The sequence below is a fragment of the Mytilus trossulus genome, unplaced genomic scaffold (assembly GCF_036588685.1).
Source record: "Mytilus trossulus isolate FHL-02 unplaced genomic scaffold, PNRI_Mtr1.1.1.hap1 h1tg000343l___fragment_1__unscaffolded, whole genome shotgun sequence".
Classification (NCBI taxonomy): domain Eukaryota; kingdom Metazoa; phylum Mollusca; class Bivalvia; order Mytilida; family Mytilidae; genus Mytilus; species Mytilus trossulus.
In genome coordinates, this window is record NW_026963332.1 from 399279 (window position 1) to 423453 (window position 24175).

The following is a 24175-nucleotide window of genomic DNA, read 5'->3' on the forward strand; positions in this document are numbered from 1 at the left end:
TAAATAATGCGAGTATACAGAAGTTGGATATAATAGAAATCAGTGGCAGATCCAGAAATATATATATAGTTTTTATGCAAGTTGCAAGTATGAACCGTAAGCTGTAGTCAGCAATGTATCCATAAATCGTATGTCCACAATATTTGGAATGCAGTTGTCAGAAGCTGGATAAAACTTGGTAGTTAGGGTGCTCGCACCCCTCTCATTAAGCTTCATTTAGGGTCAGTCAAGATTTTTGCAGGTTTCACAAATAAATTCGTCTAGCTTTGGGACCAGCTTCATTTAGGGTTAGTCAAGATTTTTGCAGGTTTCACTCATAAATTCGTCTAGCTTTGGGACCCCTCCACAAACCACTTTTACAAATTCTATATATGCATCGGGTTGTATTAACTGAAGCACATCTTATACTTAAAGTCATGGAGTTTTTTTTAGACCAGCCCATGTTCAGGGTTTATTGACCAGAGACCTTTTGCATGCAGGGACACAATTTATGAGTCATTTTTCAGTAGATGCATTTGGTCTCTGGTTGAGAGTTGTCTTTTTCAATCATTAGCAATCTTACCACATATTTTCATTTTTATAAGGGTGACATTTCTGTGTGTCAACTGTTTGTTCTTCAATGTTAAGCTGTTACACAGTCACAAGTTACAGGAGAATTTGCATGTACAGTATGTGCAAGCCAACCACATTCTCATTCTGTATGACTTTGTTCTAAGTAAGTAGTTTGAAACTCTGTTTGCTTTTGGTCATATTGAGTTTTATTTGTTTGACACTTGCATTTTTATGCCCCACCTACGATAGTTGCGGTGCATTATGTTTTCTGGTATGTGCGTCCGTTCGTCTGTCCCGCTTCAGGTTAAAGTTTTTGGTCAAGGTAGTATTTGATGAAGTTGAAGTCCAATCAACTTCAAAATTAATACACATGTTTCCTATGATATGATCTTTCTAATTTTAATGCCAAATTAGAGTTTTTATCCCAATGTCATGGTCCACTGAACATAGAAAATGATAGAACGAGTGGGGCATTCGTGTACTGAGGACACATTCTTGTTAGATGTGATGGGATCCTGATTATACACCAACAAACAACACTATCTTTAAAGACACCATAATGATCAATGTGACAGGGATATCTACATACATACGGTATCATCCTATAGCAAAGAGTCTAGGACTATGTATCTAATTCTTAAAAGTCAAACAAAAAAAACAACAAGAACTGTCAGAACTAGATACATAGACCAATATCTCAGGACCACATAATTGAATAAGATTACCAAAGATTTCAAATAATTTGGAAACGGGGTTAAATAAATATAGGTCTAATTGGAGCTTGGTAATATAGCTGTATATAGCTACTAAAAAAATTGAATAGAAAAAGAAAATTAAGTGTCTTTATTTACATTTTTATCTCTCAATCAAACAATGAATATTTTTGTTGTTGTGGTAAAAGTGGAACATCTTTCTAAAACACACTGTTTTTTTTTTTATTTCACTCTTAAGAACAAATTCTGCTTCAAATTAATCAATATGTAGATCACAATTATAACCTTCATCTTCACCAATTCTGCATTCTAACCTGAAATTATAATGTTATACATGAAGCAAAAAGCAAATCTATTTTAAAGAAAAAAATAACAATATGCAATTTAAAAGAACAATTTAAATGTGAACTATATATAAATGTCTAAAGACAATAACACTTCTCATTTTATTGCAGATATAAAAAACAAGAGGCTCTCAAGAGCCTGAATCGCTCACCTTAATTTTTTTGGTTAAATCTCTCATCAATGATTATTTTGGGTTTTCAATTTATTTAAATGTTCAGTTGATCTGTATCTATAATAGTATTCAAGATAATAACCAAAAACTGCAAAATTTCTTTAAAATCATCAATTCAGGGGCATTATACCTGAAAAACCAGTTACCCAATTCGTCTGAAAATTACAGGACAGGTAGACCTTGAGCTAATAAATACTTTAACATATTGTCTTATTTGCTCTAAATGCTGGAGTTTTTGAGATATAAGCCAAAAACTGCATTTTACCCTGTGATCTATTTTTAGCCATGACGGCCATGTTTTTTGACGAAATAGAAAATAAAGCACAAACTTTATTTTATACACCCTACTGATCATTCAGTTGAAGTTTGGTTGAATTTAGTTGAGTAGTTTTAGAGGAGAAGATTTTTTAAAGTTAGCAAATATGATGAACAAATTGTGAAAAATTGTCATTAAAGGACAATAACCCCTTAAGGGGTCAATTGACAATTTTGGTCATATTAACTTATTTGTAGATCTTACTTTGCTGATCATTTTTGCTGTTTACAGTTTATCTTTATCTATAATAATATTCAAGATAATGACCAAAAACTGCAAAATTTCCTTAAAATTACCAATTAAGTGGCAGCAACCCAACAATTGGTTGTTTGATTCATCTGAAAATTTCAGGGCTGATAGATATTGACCTAATGAACATTTTTACCACATGTCAGATTTGCTCTAAATGCTTTTGTTTTTGAGATATAAGACAAAAACTGCATTTGACCCCTATGTTCTATTTCAAGTAACGGCGGCCATGTTTTTTGACGGATCATAAATCAAAGCACACACTTTGTGCAGGATAATCTAAGGAACAATCATGCTAAGTTTTAACCAAATCCATTCAGTAGTTTGGAGAAGATTTTTTAAAGTTAGCAAATATGATGAACAAATTGTGAAAAATTGTCATTAAAGGACAATAACCCCTTAAGGGGTCAATTGACAATTTTGGTCATATAAACTTATTTGTAGATCTTACTTTGCTGATCATTTTTGCTGTTTACAGTTTATCTTAATCTATAATAATATTCAAGATAATGACCAAAAACAGCAAAATTTCCTTAAAATTACCAATTAAGTGCCAGCAACCCAACAATGGTTTGTTTGATTCATCTGAAAATTTCAGGGCTGATAGATCTTGACCTAATGAACATTTTTACCAAAGTCAGATTTGCTCTAAATGCTTTCGTTTTTGAGATATAAGCCAAAAACTGCATTTTACCCCTATGTTCTATTTTAAGTAACGGCGGCCATGTTTTTTGACGGATCAAAAATCGAAGCGCACATTTTGTGCAGGATATACTAAGGAACAATCATGCTAAGTTTCATTCAAATCCATTCAGTAGTTTCAGAGGAGAAGATGTTTGAAAAATTGTTAACGACGACAGACGACGACGGACGCCAAGTGATGAGAAAAGCTCACATGGCCTTTTAGGCCAGGTGAGCTAAAAAAGTTTAAAACAAAACCCTTAAATTTTTCTAAGCTTTATCAAATTATCATAAATACATAAATTTTACAAAATCATTTCAATCTAAAAAATTAAATTGAAATAATCGATGATGTTCTTAAAAAGTGGCAGGGTGTCCTGTCGCCTTTGACCAAAAAAAATGAAGAACTATTTGAGTATAACTTTAATATCTTACCTTCTGTCTTTCATTTTGTACATGTAGTTTATGAAAAGTAATTTGTTACATCACAACAACATGTACAAGTTATCAAAGAATCAAAGAACTACAGCAGTGTTTTCATAGTCTGTAGGACAAATTGGAAAACCAGCTAGGATGTTGTGTCTAGTATTTCCACTGACTGAAATTATACGAAGACAAAATATGAATATGGACATGACTATAAAGTACTGGATCAATTAAAGAATAAATAAATATCATAGTGTAGGGTAGCTAAAGGACCCATACTTGAGTGAAATAACTTCACCAATCTGACATGGATATATAATTGTTTTGCAACATGATGAATACAGATATAGGTGAAAATGTAACCTTTTCCTATATTGTTTGGGTGTCCTGTCAATATTAATGCTCTGCAATAAAAAAGTGGAATACCAATGTGTAAAAAGAGATTGAAAAAACAGCTTGTAACACCAAGAAGGATGAGAGACGAAGAAATTATTGTAACTTTAATGATGTAATCATATATTTCTGATAGTTTTCCAGACCTATCCACATATATTTTTCAAGCTTGAAAAGATGACCTTCATGTATTCCAGCAGCATATTTCACCTTCTGTATAGGTAGTGCCCCCCCCCCCTTTTGAGAGTAATTGTTCTAAATTGTGTCCTCCCTAGTCCAATGAAATGAAACTGAGCAAAATCTGATACTTGTTTGAATTCAAATTATTATACATATAATATAAATGTGTGTGTATTAAAAATATATACAGATAAATAAGAAGAAAAGGATGGCACATATGATTGATTGTCAATGAGACAACTCTCTGTCAAAGTACATGTAACAATTAATGTATTGAATTGAGCAATTAAAGTTTAAATTACAGATATATTGAAATATTCATACCATACAATGCCTACACGTTTTCAATGATACATCATGTGTGTTTAAGTACACAAACAACCGGTTATAGTCGCTCATTTGCATAACAATGAAGCGGCATAACATGTGCGTCAAAATGCATAATTTGCATTCGATTTGCAATGTTGTTGCCATATAAACATTCAAAAACATATTAAACTTTTATCGGACCTTTAATTTAAAGAAATTTCTTATCCAAAAACGAACAATTGTCAAAAATTCATAAAACCAAGACTTGGTTTTATCAGACATGTGTTTTCGCAACATTCTTGGCAATCCTGAACTTTTTCTCAATAACCATAATAATTTTGTTTATAAAAATATGATAACTTCAAAATTTTTAACTCACAGTACAATATACACTAATCCAATGCAAAATTGGTTTGCTCGATTTTCTTAATTCAACATTTCAAATTGACGACCTACCTCTCTGAGTATGTCCAGTTTTATCCAATATGGCGCCTATCCGGAAGTTAGGAAGGAGGTATATAATATACAAGGTTATAGATATTGTAACCCGGACTGTAACCTTGTATTTGTGCGCATGCGCGACCGGTACTGGGCGGATCCGGTAATTTCTACTTTCACTTTTTGAAAAAAAATCTTCTATGTGGAGATAGATTTGTACGCTTTTATTTACATTTATCTGCGAAAGAAAATACACGTCGTACTCTGTTGTTGAAGTGGCTCTCTTCCCAGTACTTCAGAGCACACATAACGTCTAAAACGTAAAAAAAACATGTGAAAGTTATGCAAAATAATGCATTGTAGCAATGAAAACATACATGATCAACTTTAAATGCAAAATAACATTTAAAACTAGGAAAGGAGGCTAACCCCCCCTTCTTTTCCTTTTCCAACTAAAAAATGTGATTTGGTTCAAAAGAGTCCGACAATAAATTCTTTTTATGTGTATTTATCATGTCAGTGTGCATAGGAGGTGACCAAATGATTTCTTGCGAGAAACTGAAAGTCTTAAAAATATTGTTATGGATCGTGCATGTATGAGGGGGGATAGGGCCTTTATCAGGACTCCAGGATCTGGTGTTTTTAGGCTCAGGGTTTCGGGATCTATTAAGAGATACAGGAATTCTTTTTTTGAATTACTAGTACTGGATGTCCGAATTTAAATTTATTTAAATTCGGGATTTCATGTTTAAGGGATCAGGACCCCTCCTACCCCTGGTCATGTATGAGGGTGATACTTGTAATCCCTGGGAAATCGGGAAATCACAAATAACCGTTAAAAAAAATTGGCAAATGACGTTTATAACAGTAATTTTTGGTGCATGACTATAAAAAAGTACACATTCCTTTAGGTGATATCAAAATCAATTAATTTTGACACTGTCAAGAGTGGATAAATATCGTATTGCAAAAGATTATGTGGTGAAATCTGTTTCTCTGTCTTCATGTCGTCACAATGGGAAATTCAAATAATAGCCTAGATAGATAGATTTGTGTTAGGACTTGAAACTTGAAACCTATATGGTGAAAAATGTAACAAATCTTGTAAAACGAGAGTGGTTTGATGTTGATGGTAATTTTTCATACATCTTATCAGGGGCGAATCCAGCCATTTAAAAAAGGGGGGGGTCCAACTATAAGTCACCATTCCAATGCATTGATCGTTAAAAAAAGGGGGGTTCCAACCCCCCTGAACCCACCCCTGGATCCGCCACTGCACCTTATCACTATGTGTCCACCATAACTGGATATCACACAGGTTGTAGTAAAATTTTGAGGTAAAAAAAAAACTGAAGCCACAAAGGAAAAATGATTGTCATGATTGTTGTATTCGTCATAAGTTCTATGCAGTCGGGTCAGCCAGGATTACCAATAATTAAGGTGTATTCAATATGATAGATAATTGCTATATATCTAGGACCTCACTTGATTTATCTCTTCTGTCACTTTATGATATTGATCGAGGGTGATGCGGCATGTGATACGGATTTTGCCATGTTATATACGCTTTATCATATATTTCACCAGACTTTATATATATGTCACCATACTTTATATATCTGTCACCACACTTTATATATATACATATTTATGTCACCAGACTTTATATATCTGTCACCACACTTTATATATATATGTCACCAGACTTTATATATCTGTCACCACACTTTTTATATCTGTCACCACATTTTATATATCCTTCACCACACTTCATATATCTGTCACCAGACTTTATATATTTGTCACCATAATATCTGTCACCACACTTTATATATCTGTCACCACACTTTATATATATATGTCACCAGACTCCGTCACAACACTTTATATATCTGTCACCACCCTTAATATATATCTGTCACCACACTTAATATATATCTGTCACCACACTTTATATTCTGTCACCACACTTTATATATCTATCACCAGACATTATACATCTGTCACCACACTTTGTATATCTGTCATTACACTTGACATATCCATAACCACACTTTATATATCTATCACTACTTTATATATCTGTCACCACACTTTATATTCTGCCACCACACTATATATATCTGCCACCACACTTTATATATCTGTCACTGAACTTTCTATATCTGTCACCACACTTTATATATCTGTCACCAAACTTTATATATCAGTCGTCACACTTTATATATCTGTCACCATACTTTATATATCTGTCACCACATTTTATATATCTGTCACCACTCTTTGTATATCTATCACCATACTTTATATATCTGTCATTACACTTGACATATCCATCACCACAATTTATATATCTATCACCACTTTATATATCTGTCACAAAACTTTATATATCTATCACCACACTTTATATATCTATCACCATACTTTATATATCTGTCACCACACTTTATATATCAATCAGCACACTTTATATATCTGTTACCACACTTTTTACATCAATCAGCACACTTTATATATCTGTCACCACACTTTATATATCTATCACCATACTTTATATATCTTTCACCACACTTCATATATCTGTCACTACACTTTATATATCTATCACCATACTTTATATATCTTTCACCACACTTTATATATCTGCCACCACACTTTATATATCCATCATGTCACTGTATATCTATCAACCCACTTTATATATCTGTCACCACACTTTATATATCTGTCACAACACACAATATATCTGTCACCAGACTTTATATATCTATCACCATACTTTATATATCTTTCACCACACTTTATATATCTGTCACCACACTTTATATATCTATCACCATACTTTATATATCTTTCACCACACTTTATATATCTGCCACCACACTTTATATATCCATCATGTCACTGTATATCTATCAACCCACTTTATATATCTGTCACCTCACTTTATATATCTATCATTACACTTAATATATCTGTCACCAGACTTTATATATCTATCCCCACACTTTGCATATCTGTCACAACACACAATATATCTGTCACCACACTTTATATATCTATCACCATACTTTATATATCTTTCACCACACTTAATATATCTGTCACCAGACTTTATATATCTGTCACCACACTTTATATATCTGTCACAACACACAATATATCTGTCACCACACTTAATATATCTATCACCATACTTTATATATCTTTCACCACACTTTATATATCTGTCACCACACTTTATATATCTATCACCATACTTTATATATCTTTCACCACACTTTATATATCTGCCACCACACTTTATATATCCATCATGTCACTGTATATCTATCAACCCACTTTATATATCTGTCACCTCACTTTATATATCTATCATTACACTTAATATATCTGTCACCAGACTTTATATATCTATCCCCACACTTTGCATATCTGTCACCATGCTTTATATATCTATCACAACACTTTAAGTATCTGCATCAAACCTTATATACCTGTCACCAGACTTTATATATCTATCACCACACTTTATTTATCTGTTACCACACTTTATATATTTATCACCACACTTTATTTATCTGTTACCACACTTTATATATCTCACCACACTTTATATATGTGTCACAATATTTTATATATCTGTCACAACACTTTATATATCTGCCACCACACTTCATAAATCTTTCACCACACTTTTAACATCTGTGACCACACTATATATATCCATCACCACACTTTATGTATCCATCACCTCAACGTATATTTTTCTATCACCTCACTTTATATATCTATCACTACTTTATAAATCTATCACCACACTTTATATATATGTACCATTATTTATATATCTGTCACTACACTTAACATATTCATGATCACACTTTATATATCACTCGCCCCACTATATCTATATCTATCTACTCACTTTATATATCTGTCACAACACTCTATATATCTGTCACTAGACTTTATATATCTATCACCACACTTTATATATCTGTCACCACACTTAACATCTCCATCACCACACTATATATATCAATCACCTCACTATATATATCTATCACCTCACTTTATATATCTCTAACTACACTCTATATATATGTCACCAGACTTTATATATCTATTCCCACACTTTACATATCTTTCACGACTTTTTATATATCTATCACCACAATATATGTATCTGTCACTCCACTTTATTTATCTGTTACCACACTTTATATATCTATCACCACACTATATAAATGTGTCACCATACTGTATATATATGTCACCACACCATATATGTCTGTCACCATACTTCATAAATCTTTCACCACACTTTTTATATCTGTCATCACACATTATATATACATCACCACACCTTATACACATCACCACATCTTATATATCTATCACCTCACTTTATATATCTATCACCATACTTCATAAACAAATCACCTCACTTTATATTTATCTGTCACTAAACTTTATACATCTATCACCACACTGTTCATTTGTCACTATTCTGTTCATCTGTCACTACACATTATATATCTGTCACCAGACTTTATATATCTATCACCACACCTTATATATCTGTCACCATACTTTATATATCTATCACTACACTTAACGTATCCATGATCACACTATATATATCCATCACGTCACTACATATATCTATTACCTCACTTTATATATTTATCACAGTAACTACACTTAATATATTTATCACCAAACTAAATATATCTATCACCACACTTTATAAATCTATCATCACACTTTATATATCTATCATCACACTTTATACATCTATCACCTAACTGATCATATGTCACAACACTTCATATATCTATCAACACGCTGTATATATGTCACCACACTTTGTATATATATCACTTCATTCTATATAAGTAAGACCTCATTTTATTAATATACCACCTCTGTTTATATATCTATCCCCTTATTCAATATATCTATCAATACAATGTACATCTTTCACTACATTTTATATCTCTATCACCTCACTTTATACATATATCACCACACTGTGTATCTGTCACCACAATGTGTATATCTGTCATCTCACTTTATATATCTTTCACCTTTATCTTTCTCCTCATTTATATATGTATGACATCACTGAAAATATTTTATTGACCTCACTGTTGATATTTTTTCACCATATTTTATATATGTATCCCCTCCACATATGTATCTTTTAACTAACTGCACTGTTTAAATCAATCACAAGACCATTGATATATATATATATATAGACGTACTTATGAATATAATTATTTTCTGTGACTGTATCTTACATTAATTTGTAGGATCCTTTACTATAGATAATTTAGCTGATCTGTAAACAATCACATCTTCATGCCTTATATATCATGTACTGTAGTACGCCGCTAGATTAAAACTGACGTGGAAAGGTAACATATGCCCACCGAAAGCTCTTTTTTGAGAGCCCAGGTGGTCGTGTGGTCTAGCGGGACGGCTGCAGTGCAAATTTACAGATCTAACATTGTTGGGTTGATGTTTAGACGAGTTGTATATATATATATATACTTTTTCACTCTTTTGGTCTTTTGGAAAATGTTGTTTGTGCTGTTTTTAGACCCTTCTACAACGAAATTTGTTTGACATGCACACGTATAAAAATTGCGGTTTTTATCCAACGCAGTCATAGGTTTGAACGTAGTTTTCAATTTAGACTCGTATATATATATATATATATATATATATTAGAACGTCTGAGTCAGTGACAACTCTACAACAGATGTATCCATCGGATCGCTATCAATGATGGTGATACATGGCTGTGTACATAATGTATATACAACTCGTCTAAACATCAACCCAACAATGTTAGATCTGTAAATAACATCTTCATGCCTTATATATCATGTACTGTAGTACGCCGCTAGATTAAAACTGACGTGGAAAGGTAACACATGCCCACTGAAAGCTCTTTATTTGAGAGCCCAGGTGGTCGTGTGGTCTAGCGGGACGGCTGCAGTGCACAGTAGCATGGGTTCGAATCCCGGCGAGGGAAGAACCAAAAATTTGCAAATTTTTGGTTATATTATCCTTTTGTTTATATATCATCACACTGTATATATCTTAATACTGTTCTGTGTATTCTTTACCTCACTGTATATACACATAACCCCACTATAACTAATTTCACACTTATCACCTATCTATATCTATTTATCACCATCTTATCATATTTATAGTAACACAATGATTATATCTATCATCATTCTGTATCTATTTTTCACCAGACTGTATTCTATAACTTGTATATTCTATAAGTGAGAGAAATATACTGGTCAATGTATAATTTACTGTGAAAGGAGATATGCAGATATGCAATGTCTACTGAAGAATGTTTGTATAAGCGTGTATACTTATCATGTAGCGATTCTCAAATTCATTATTTATATTTTTTTTCTTCTTACAGAAATACCAAACGACATTTTGCAGGGATTTAGAGGTCGTTGCTGAAAATGAAAGAAAGAACATGGATACATCTAATTTTAAATGAAATAACAAGAATAGTTAAATGATTTACAACCAAGCAGCACTCAGTTATAGTGATGGTAAAGTATTTTTAGAAAATGATACTTGAAAAAAGATAACTCGAAAAAAAATATATATAGTGTGGAGTTTTATATATTCCTCCATTGCTACAGTCGCTGTATTCATCACCACACTCTCCATATATATCCCAACAGTCTCAATAGGTACCCCCATACTATGATTATCTATCACTACAGTCTCAATAGCTACCCCCATACTATGATTATCTATCACTACAGTCTCAATAGCTATCTCCATACTATAATTATCTATCACAACAGTCTCAATAGCTATCCCCATACTATGATTATCTATCACTACACTCTCCATTCCGATGCCAACAGTCATTATGTATATATCATAATAGTCTCTATGTATATATCAGGATAATACAAAAGCTTCCCCTTTACTTTATTTATCAATCACCTCACTTTATATATCAATCACCACACTCTCTATATATATCCCCATACTCTCTATATCTACCCCAATAGTCTCTCTGCATATCTCCACACAATAAACCCCTATCATCTTACTTTATTTCTCAATCACCACACACACACTCTCTATATATCTATCCCCAACTCTCTTTATCTACCCCAAAAGTCTATCTGTGTATCTTTCCATAATAAACACCTATCACCTCACTTTATTTATCACTAACCTTACTGTATATATCAATCACCACACTCTATATATATATCCCCAACTCCCTATATCTGCCCCAAAAATCTCTCAGTATATCTCCACACAAAAAACACCTGTCATCTTACTTTATTTATCAATCACCTCACTTTATGTATCAATCACCACACACACACTCTCTATATATCTATCCCCCACTCTCTTTATCTACCCCAAAAGTCTATCTGTGTATCTTTCCATAATAAACACCTATCACCTCACTTTATTTATCACTAACCTTACTGTATATATCAATCACCACACTCTATATATATATCCCCAACTCCCTATATCTGCCCCAAAAATCTCTCTGCATATCTCCACACAATAAACCCCTATCATCTTACTTTATTTCTCAATCACCACACACACACTCTCTATATATCTATCCCCAACTCTCTTTATCTACCCCAAAAGTCTATCTGTATATCTTCAAATAATAAACACATATCACCTCACTTCATTTATCAATCACCTCACTTTATATATCAATCACCAAACTTTCAATGTATATCCCAACAGTCTATGTTTATGACCACATCATAAATACCTGTCACCTCACTTTATTTATCAATCACCTCAGTTTATATATTAATCACCACACACTTTTTATATCTATCCCCATACTTTGGATATCTATCCCACAGTCTCTATGTTTATGACCAAATAACAAACACCAATCGCTTTACTTTATTTATCCATCACCTCACTTTATATATAAATCACCACACACTTTTTATATCTATCCCCACAAAATAAACACCCATCATCTTACTTTATTTATCTATCACCTCACTTTAAATATTAATCACCACTCACACACTCTCTATATCTATCCCCCACTCTTTTTGTCTACCCCAAAAGTCTCTCTGTATATCTTCACATGATAAACACCTATCACCACATTTTATTATCAATAACCTCACTTTATATAGCAATCAACACACTCTCTATATATATCCTCATAATCTCTGTGTCACTCACCACACTGTCAATATCTATACCCACAGTCTCTATGTTTATGACCACATTATCAACACCTATCACCTTACTTTATTTATCCATCACCTCACTTTATATATCAATCACCACACACTTTCTATATATATCCCCATACTCTCGATATGTATTCCCACAGTCTCTATGTTTCTGACCACATCATAAACACCTACCACCTTACTTTTTTAATCAATCACCTCACTTTATACATCAATCACCACACACTCTCTATATCTATCCCCAAACTCTCTATATCTACCCCCATAGTCTCTATGTTTATGACCAAATAACAAACACCAATCACTTTCCTTTATGTATCCATCATATAATTTTATATATCAATCACCACACACTTTCTATATATATCCCCATACTCTCGATATGTATTCCCACAGTCTCTATGTTTATGACCACATCATAAAAACCTACCACCTTACTTTTTTTAATCAATCACCTCACTTTATACCTCAATCACCACACACTCTCTATATCTATCCCAAACTCTCTATATCTACCCCATAGTCTCTATGTTTATAACCAAATAACAAACACCAATCACTTTTCTTTATTTATCCATTGTCTAATTTTATATATCAATCACCACACACTCTCTATATCTATCCCCATACTCTCGATATGTATCCCCACAGTCTCTATGTTTATGACCACATTATAAATACCTATCACCTTACTTTATCTATCTATCACCTTACTTTATCTATCCATCACCTCACTTTATATATCAATCACCACACACTTTATATATATATCCCCATACTCTCAATATGTATCTCCACAGTCTTTATATTAATGACCACATCATAAACACCTATCACTTCATTTTATTTATCAATCACCTCACTTTATACATCAATCACCACACACTCTTTATATCTATAACCCACTCTCTATATCGACCCCAACAGTCTCTATGTATATTTCTACATATTAAACACCTTTACTTTATTGATCAATCACCTCACTGTATATTTTCACCTCAATTTATATTTTATTTCTATCACACCACTGGGTATATCTTTCAAAGCCCTATTTATATCATTTTAAAAGTAGATATGAGCATGATAATAATCCACCGTTTTGTACATAAATCTGTTTATGTTTATTTAGATTTTAAACTTAAAATGACTCAATGTGACACCTCACTGTTATTATTTTTTTTCTTCAGAAAAATGAAACTAGATTTTTGAAAGATAGAACATAGAAGAAAGGGAAAAGGTAATCTTCATTGAAATTAAAAGTATTACTCATAGTTATCAAAGGTACCAGGATTATAATTTAGTACGCCAGACGCAAGTTTCGTCTACATAAGACTCATCAGTGACGCTCATATCAAAATAGTTAAAAACCAAACAAATACAAAGTTGAAGAGTATTAAGGATCCAAAATTCCAAAAAAATGTGTAAACAGGAAATTTATAAAAAATTACCAAATAATTGATATTCATATCAACACCAACACTTTACTCTTTACATATGTATGTAAAGAGTTAATTAGCAAAGTATTATACATATGATGTAAAGAGTTAATTAGCAAAGTATTATACATATGTATGTAAAGAGTTAATTAGCAAAGTATTATGCATATGTATGTAAAGAGTTAATAAGCAATTAAACAATCCTGGTTGAAATGAAATAATTTAAAAGAAATTATTTTTAAAGAATAGCTGCTCCAACATATCGTTCAATATTTTATGTAAATATCATGTCAGATATCTTTTCAATAAAAGGAGCAAATATGGTATACTAACTGTCAGTCAAAGATTCTAACATTCAAGATGAGTAAACCTTAAAAATATATTGTGTCAGTGTTATTGTACTTGTAACTAGGTCTACATGATACTTCTGCTGGCACACACATAACGTATATACCACCACATATTATATATCTAGTATAATTATGGCCACATATAATATATCTACCGCCACACATGATTAATCACCACACTACATAAATCATTCACCACAGTCTGTGTATTTATCACCACAATATTTTTGTCTATCACCACACTGTGGTCTATCACCACACTATTGTCTTTCACCACACTATGTTTGTCTATCACCACACTGTTGTCCATTACCACACTATTGTCTTTCACCGCACTATGTTTTTCTATCACCACACTATGTATGTCTATCACGACACTAAGTCTGTCTATCACCACACTATGTTTGTCTGTCACCATGTCTATCACCACACTTTGTTTGTCTATCACTTGAGTATGTTTGTCTATCACCACACTATTGTCTATCACCATGCTTTGTTTACCTATCACCACACTATGTATGTCTATCACTTCAGTATGTTTGTCTATCACAACACTATATATTTTAATCATCACAGTTTACATATTCACCAACACATTCTTATTACCAATACTTGATAAAAAGAAAAAAGTTATGATGAAGCCTTGTTTTCTCTCACATTGTCATTTCATAAAACAAAAAGGTAAATCATTTGAGTCATGGTTCTGTGTAAAGTCATTAGTAAAGAAAAAAATAATTTTAACTTTTCATTTAAATGATTGGTCTCACAAAAGAATTGTATTTCTGCATTACAAATTTTACAATTTGATACAATCTTGGGATTATGTTCTGTTTTTGCACTGATGAAACACTCCTCTTTATTCTTAGATGGAAAATAAATAACAACTGTTTGAGGCATTGAAATTCTGTATTGTATTGGACTTATTATTTATTCAACTGAACCATATATTATTTTGTAGGTTAAAGATTTAGTGCCGGCCTCACAATTAAGAAAGAATACGAACAAGCATTCTTTACAGAACAGGGGAGACTATTTTACTGTGCTTAGATCTGTGTTTTTGTTATAATTAATTAATATTGTAATTTGTTCTTGGATAAATATCTGCAATGTGGAGGACAACTGAACTGTGTTCTTATATATTGAAGACGTGCAATGATTTAAAATGCATTTAAGATGAACTTTTTACTACTCGGAAAATGGTTATCATTAAAGTAACAAACATAGAATTCATTTACAGGAATACATTTTATATTCTATGTATAAAATGTTATATCTAAAAGGTGAAAGTAAACAGATTCCTGGCTGTTTAAAATCAAATGAAAACAGTTTTATTGTGTAGTTAAGAATGTATATACGTTGTTCATGCATTTATGTATTGGAATATCTAGAATTGTACAATGTATTGAGTTTAGTGGATCTTTCGTTCTATGTTATTTAAGTTTTATTTTCATAAAATAAAAGTTCTAAAATTTAATCAATACTTTTACTTTGTATCAATGTGACAATTGTCCAGCAACAATCCTATATGATTGCTTTTCTGTATATATAATGAAATTCCTCATCTCTTTATTGACAAGAAATAAATATTGTGTCTATGATGATGATAAGAAAATGTAAACAGTCTTATGATATGGAGACTTGGAAAATCTTGAAATAATTATATATGAAGCTCATAAAATAGAGTCATTGGTTTCCGAAAATATTCAGATTATTCCAGAGGGAACATCTACAATCTTTTATATGCACATTTTATATGTTATCGACTGTTAGACATGCATAGGTACTCTAGTCAGGGTGAAATATATCCAAAAGACACTTATAGAGTAGGCTGTATGTGTTGAAATTCTCCATGAAAATTTATTCAGTAGGCTGCAAGTGTCAACCTTTGAGGACATCTACAATGCTTCATACACATTTGATATTTTACTAACTGCAAGGGATATATAGGTACATTGGTAAGGATGAAATCTTTCCACAAACATTTATACAGTAGGCTGCAAGTGTTGATATTTGAGAGGAAAAATCTACAATTCTTCATACATTTTTGGTATTTTCCCAACTGCAAGAGATATATAAAAGAGGAACGAAATATACAAGAGGAACAGTCAAACTCATAAATAGAAAATCTGAAGTACATTAGTAAGGATCAAATCTTTCCATAAACCTTTATGCAGTAGGCTGCAAGCGTTCATATTTGAGATAGATAATCTACCATCCTCCATACACATTTTGTATTTTACTAACTACAAGACATATAAAAAAACAAATATGAAATATTTCCAGGAAAATTATAAAGCTGTGGTTTGTGCTCATAGTTGAAGGCAGTATGGTGACCTTAAGTTGTTATTTTCTGTGTCGATTTGGTCTCTTGTGGAGAGTTGTCTCATTGACAATCATACCATATCTTTTTTTTATAATTAGGAGGATGTAAGTGTTGAGAAGGAACATCTACAATCCTTCATATATAGATATAACAAGATGTGATATGAGACAAATCTCAATTCAAGTCCCAAGTTGAAGAGTAACCAATTATAACATGTTTAAGTCAAAGTTCGGGCTTCAACACAGAGTTTTGGCGCACACCGAACGGCAAGCTATATAGGGCCCAAACTCATTAGTGTGAACCATTCAAATGGGAACACAAACGAATTTATCTAAATGAAAAAACGAGAAACACTAATGAACCACGTTAACAAACAACCACTGAACATCAGGTACCTAATGAGGACAGGCGAATAACAAATGCAGCGGAATTTTTTTTTTTGATAGGTACCAAGCTTAACCCTTAACTTAACAACAGTGTTACATCACAACATAGAAAGACTCACTTTGAAATATGAATTAAAATGGGTTAACTTAATCAAAAGACATATAACCACAAACTTGAATGTATACACTGAACGAATGAGTTTGATATATGCCACAATGATAATACAAAATCATTATAATAAGGGATTATATGTTAAACAATTTCACATGGATAACCATAACCTTTATTGTAAAGGATCACTGTTGGGAGTTTACCGACTACAGGAGCTATATAGATACTTGGGTATAACTGAAATCTATCAATGTACATTTATACAGTAGGCAGTATGTGCTTGAATTCGAAAAACAACACCTACAATCCTTTGAGTACATTTGATATAATACAAATTGCAGGATAATGGTCAGAATTTGTACAGTAGGCAGTATGAGCTTGAATTCGAGAAACAACACCTATAATCCTTTGAGTACATTTGATATAATACAAATTGCAGGATTATGGTCATAATTTGTGAATCTGCACAAACTATCGTATCGTTTATGTTGGCACCACCCACAAAACGTAAATCGTTAGTTCTTTATCTGTAATTTTATCTTCAAGTTGTCTTTGTGTTTACTTTTGTAGGACATGTATCTGCTCATTATATTACTCGTTGTAATTGTCACCATCTACTCTAAAACTCCTAACCGAAATGAAATAATCTTTTGGCATAATGTTAACTTTCTAATGGTGTAGTGCAATTTATATTGTAGTAGATTTTTGGGTCAGCATTGTATGTGGGTTCCATTACCGAAGCATAAACGTATTTTACAATTATAGGTTTATTTGAGAGATACACAGTGTTAAGGATTTGTATAGTGAGAAGGATTTTGCGGTTTATACACATTCTTGCCAATATTTATCCATAAATTCAGAAAACCCTTTATTACAATAATTTATACCTTCTCATAATCTTAACCATCTTACCATATAATCTTTAAGCATCTCATTCTTTTATCAGATTTTTATAGCGTATACTTTATGCACTTGGAGAAACACTTATATTCCCATGAAAAGCCTGAAATTAACAGATACGCAAGCTCAAAATATAATTGTAGTTATCTTTACGTTTTGGCATGACTTATATCTCAATTATTATATAAATTAGGTTAAATCTTAAGTAGTTAATATACAGTTACACGAACGGCTGTTCTCTCAGTCGTATTGATTTAAATCAAGAAAGGATTTGTCTTCAGAATAACCGATATTGCTTCAATTTAATACGCCGTTTCAGACTGTGTTCCTTTTTTGAATAGCAGGTACACTTGTTCCAAGTTGGGGAGTAATTTTTAATCAATTATGCGACAGTTATATCAGTTGTCCATATAGTACTTAACCCTTTTTCACCATGGTATTGAAAAAGTCCAACATTATAGGTGTAAATCATATGTTAGCTGGTGTTCGCACATCAAACTTCAAGATCATTTAAGATCGACAGGTTATAGTTTTTAAAGTATCATCATTCATCGAAACATTTAACAGAGTGTTGTAAGCAATTAAGATATTTTCTTCATTCCATTGTAAAATATGTTATAAATCTGAACATCGGACAGACGCTAAATTGATTTTTAGTCAAACAAATGTGTTAATGCTATACCTCCATTTCTATGATTACTGATAGAATAACTGAATGCAAACAAACAGAAAAATATATTGAAAACTTCTTCAAATCTTGTATCTTGTATGTTTTAACAAATAACAAAGTTTATTCATATATTTTTTTTAAAGTTTATTCACATGTATCATGACAAATGTACACGTATCAAGTTCAACTTCTAACTAATTTTACTACTGACTTCTGTGCGTGAAAGATTCGTCGCTGGGCGTTGACCATTTATTCTAAAAACAGTTGTTGGCATGACACGTATTGAAAATGCCTGTACCAAGTCAGGAATATGGCAGTTCTTGTCCATTCGTTTTTGATGCGTTTTGTTATTTGATTTTGCCATGTGATTATGGACTTTACTAATTGATTTTCCTCTGAGTTCAGTATTTTTGTGATTTTACTTTTTATGTTCTTCTCATATATGTTATGATGGTATGATACTAAACCCCTTACGGGAAGGATTGTGCCTGATGTTCATATGACGAAATCATAATCATTCAGTCAGTTTAATCGAAGTCTGGAACTGGGATGTCAGTTAACTGCTAGTAGTCTGTGGTTATTTATGTATTATTGTCATTTTGTTTATTTTCTTTGGTTACATCTTCTGACATCAGACTCGGACTTCTCTTGAACTGAATTTTAATGTGCGTATTGTTATGCGTTTACTTTTCTACATTGGTTACAGATATAGGGGAGGGTTGAGATCTCACAAACATGTTTAACCCCGCCGCATTTTTGCGCCTGTCCCAAGTCAGGAGCGTCTGACCTTTGTTAGTCTTGTATTACTAGTATTTTAATTTTAGTTTCTTGTGTACGATTTGGAAATTAGTATGGCGTTCATTATCACTGGACTAGTATACATTTGTTTAGGGGCCAGCTGAAGGACGCCTCCGGGTGCTGGAATTTCTCGCTACATTGAAGACCTGTTGGTGACCTTCTGGTGTTGTTTTTTATTTTGTCGGGTTGTTGTCTCTTTGACACATTCCCCATTTCCATTCTCAATTTTATGCAACAGGAATCAATCAATATATATACCATAAAAAAAATCAAGTACTCAGAAAACGTGGAAAAGTTGTTCCAGCGAATGATTTAGTAACAAACAAATATGGTAGTCGGAAGAGGTAATACTTAATTAAATTCCATAAGAGTGAAATTATCTTCATTCAATAGCAAGTTACCTCTGTTAAGTAATTTTATATCACAACCAGATCTGAGCTTAAATCATGCCTTGAACATTCAACGATCCGTGTATATGAGAGAGTCGACAATTTGCTTAAATAAAATGACTATCTTCAGTTAAAAACCAAATCCTCTAGATATTTGCGGCTTCTGGTTGGTACTCCACAACATATATATTTTTTTTATCTTTTTATCTTCATCTCTATTATTAACAAATATCAGTCTTTTTCAATAATTCTAAACCACCCACGGAGAAAGATATGTTTAGTGAATATTTTTGGTGTGGTTTGTGTTGCTAAGTCTTTAGGTTTTTTATGTTTTTTTTTAAACTGTTGTTTGTGTTTGTGATTTGGTCTTTTTCTTTTTTATCTCTGGCGTTGTCCCTTTATTTTCTACTTCTCAGTTTGTAAGTCCCTTTGGTATCGATCGCCTCTCTTAAGCTTAACTTCTGCGAGGTTTTGAATAACTGCATCTGCTGTATGTTCCCTTCAAATCGATTGATAGTTGTGACTTTTTGAATCGCTATACTACTTTTTCAATCAAATGGTAGAAGTTTTTTTTTTTATAAATAGCCATTTATTATCAGCAACTAATAATAGCATGTCCTCTTCGGTCAGGAAAATGATGAATACGGCATATATACGCGTAAAGAACTATGACGAAATCATCTTAGCTTTATATTTTCTCCATAAAACTGTATATTAATGTTCGGCAAATAAGTTAAAATGCATGACTGTAGTTTTTCGTATTTTTCGCCAGTGTCCATAGATTTGTTCGTGTGTTGTGAACAAAAGTGTATTATCAAGACATTTTCTTCATGAAAACTGTATATCAATGTTCGGCAAATAAAGTTAAAAACGCATGACTGTAGTTTTTTGTATTTTTTTCCAAATTACCCTTAGATTTGTTCGTGCACATGTGTTATGAACAAACGTGTATTATCAAAAGACAGCAAAGACCGTGTAGATTCCATTAACTACAAACAAGTTAAAAATATCTACCGGTACCTTTATGATTTTTTTGCTTTGAATAATTAAGACTTGATTTTCTCAATGCTAGTATGAAGAGATCAACTCTTTCGACTAATGTCTTTCTGGATTAGATATTTCACCTTATAATAAATTTCCAAGTATTACCCAAATCATGAAATAACGTCTTTTGAGTAACAAACAAGTTTTAACTAATTAACTGTGTAAATTCTTCAATGGTTTCAGTACATACAAATATACAAAAAAATACTGAGAACCACGGCTGATACAAACTGGTTCCTAGAATTCGGAACAATACCAACTGCCTATATCTCATAACCATAAACAAAACATATACAGACTGTATATGGGATTCACAGACAATAACTAGAGGCTCTAAAGAGCCTGTGTCGCTCACCTTGGTCTATGTGAATATTAAACAAAGGAAGCAGATTGAAAATTGACTACAAAGGTCAATAACTCCTACAGGGGTCAATTGACCATTTCGTACATGTTGACTTATTTGTAGATCTTACTTTGCTGAAAATTATTGCTGTTTATAGTTTACCTATATCTATAATAATATTCAATATAATAACCAAAAACAGCAAAATGTCCTTAAAATTACCAATTCAGGGGTTGCAACCCAAAAACAGGTTGTCCAATTCATCTGAAAATTTCAGGGCAGATAGATCTTGACCTGATTAACAATTTTACTTCACGTCAGATTTTCTCTAAATTATTTGGTTTTTGAGTTATAAGCCAAAAACTGCATTTTACCCCTATGTTCTATTTTGAGCCGTGGCGGCCATCTTGGTTTGATGGCCAGGTCACCGGACACATTTTTTAAACAAGAAACCCCAAAGATGATTGTGGCCAAGTTTGGATCAATTTGGCACAGCAGTTTCAGAGAAGAAGATTTTAGTAAAAGATATATAAAATTTACGAAAAATGGTTAAAAATTGACTTTAAAGGGCAATAACTCCTAAAGAGGTCAACTGACCATTTTGGTCATGTTGACTTATTTGTAACTCTGACCTTGCTGAACATTATTGCTGTTTACAGTTTACCTATATCTATAATAATATTCAATATAATAACCAAAAACAGCAAAATTTCCTTAAAATTAACAATTCAGGGGCCGCAACCCAAAAACAGGTTGTCCAATTCATCTGAAAATTTCAGGGCAGATAGATCTTCACCTGATTAACAATTTAATCAAATGTCAGATTTGCTCTAAATGCTTTGGTTTTTGAGTTATAAGCCAAAAACTGCATTTTACCCCTATGTTCTATTTATAGCCATGGCGGTCATCTTGGTTAGTTGGCGGGGTCACCGGACACAATTTTTAAACTAGATACCCCAATGATGATTGTGGCCAAGTTTCAAATAATTTGGCCCAGCAGTTTCAGAGGAGAAGATTTTTCTAAAAGATTACTAAGATTTACGAAAAATGGTTAAAAATTCACTATAAAGGGCAATAACTCCTAAAGTGGTCAACTGATCATTTTGGTCATGTTGACTTATTTGTAGATCTTACTTTGCTGAACATTATTGCTTTTTACAGTTTATCTCTATCTAAAATAATATTCAAGATAATAACCAAAAACAACAAAATTTCCTTAAAATTACCAATTCAGGGGCAGCAACCTAACAACGGAATGTCAGATTCATCAGAGCAGATAGATCTTAACCTGATTAACAATATTACCCCATGTCAGATTTGCCCTAAATACTTTGGTTTTTGAGTTATAAGCCAAAAACTGCATTTTACCCCTATGTTCTATTTATAGCCATGGCGGCCATCTTGGTTAGTTGGCGGGGTCACCGGACACAATTTTTAAACTAGATACCCCAATGATGATTGTGGCCAAGTTTGGTTAAATTTGGCCTAGTAGTTTCAGAGGAGAAGATTTTTGTAAAAGTTAACGCCGGACGCAGGACGACGGACGACGACGACGGACGCCGGACGCCAAGTGATGAGAAAAGCTCACTTGGCCCTTTGGGCCAGGTGAGCTAAAAAGACTAGATGTATCTTGCAACCACAGAAATACAAAGACTGTTTTAAAAACCACAGACTATTTACATTCAGATAACTTTAAAGAACCAAAGACAATACATTCACGTACCTAACAATTAGACAATACTTAAGAATACATGCAGCGCTATAAAACCAGGTTAAATCCACCATTTTCTGCATTTGAGAATGCAGGTACGACATCAGGAATATAACCGTTGTTGTTTATTCATTTGATGTATTTCATCATTTGATTTTGCCATTTGATTGCTTTCCTTTTTTAATTTTCTTCGGAGTTCAGTATTTATTTATTTCACCTCCTATGCATTATGTTTGATGTGTTTGAGCTTTTGATTTTGCCTTTGATTAGGGACGTTCCATTTCTGCTTTTCCTAGGAGCTCTGTAATTTTTTATTTTACTTCATACAAATCAAGCATATTCTTTTTGCTCTGCATGTTCTTTTTTTGTGTCATGGAAGAATACCCATATCATGTGTTATTCTAATACATGAAGAAAATCTTGAAGTAATCTTTCAATTAAACATTGTTTCACACATGCTTAGGACTTAAAAACTTGAAATGTGGTATGATTATCAAGAAGATAACTATCCAATGGAGACTTTCAACAATGGCAAAACACATACCATATTGTATAATGTAGTTCAAAAGGAGAAAACCAACCATGTCATTAGTGTAGACAACACATTCAGAAAGTGAGTAGGTTAAAATCAATCCAGTTTAGTCTGATGTATAATCATTCTGTAATTGCCAAAAG

General features: G+C 32.4%; 1 protein-coding gene and 2 long non-coding RNA genes across 4 annotated transcripts in view; 1 reads left to right on the top strand and 2 right to left on the bottom strand.

The window, feature by feature from the left end:
* LOC134701825 (1,5-anhydro-D-fructose reductase-like) overlaps positions 1–24175 on the bottom strand; it is a 102890-nt gene that overhangs the window by 41582 nt on the left and 37133 nt on the right. The window lies entirely within an intron of this gene.
* LOC134701817 (uncharacterized) lies at positions 1373–4844 on the bottom strand. 2 transcript variants are annotated; one of them, XR_010104219.1, is made up of 3 exons: positions 4793–4844; positions 3464–3626; positions 1373–1579 (listed from the first exon to the last, which is right to left on the bottom strand). It is a non-coding gene; the product is annotated as an uncharacterized LOC134701817 (long non-coding RNA). The 2 variants fall into 2 exon arrangements; XR_010104218.1 differs by lacking the exon at positions 4793–4844 and adding an exon at positions 4352–4435.
* Positions 5817–16298, top strand: LOC134701811 (uncharacterized). The gene is made up of 3 exons (XR_010104216.1): positions 5817–5906; positions 11238–11376; positions 15783–16298. It is a non-coding gene; the product is annotated as an uncharacterized LOC134701811 (long non-coding RNA).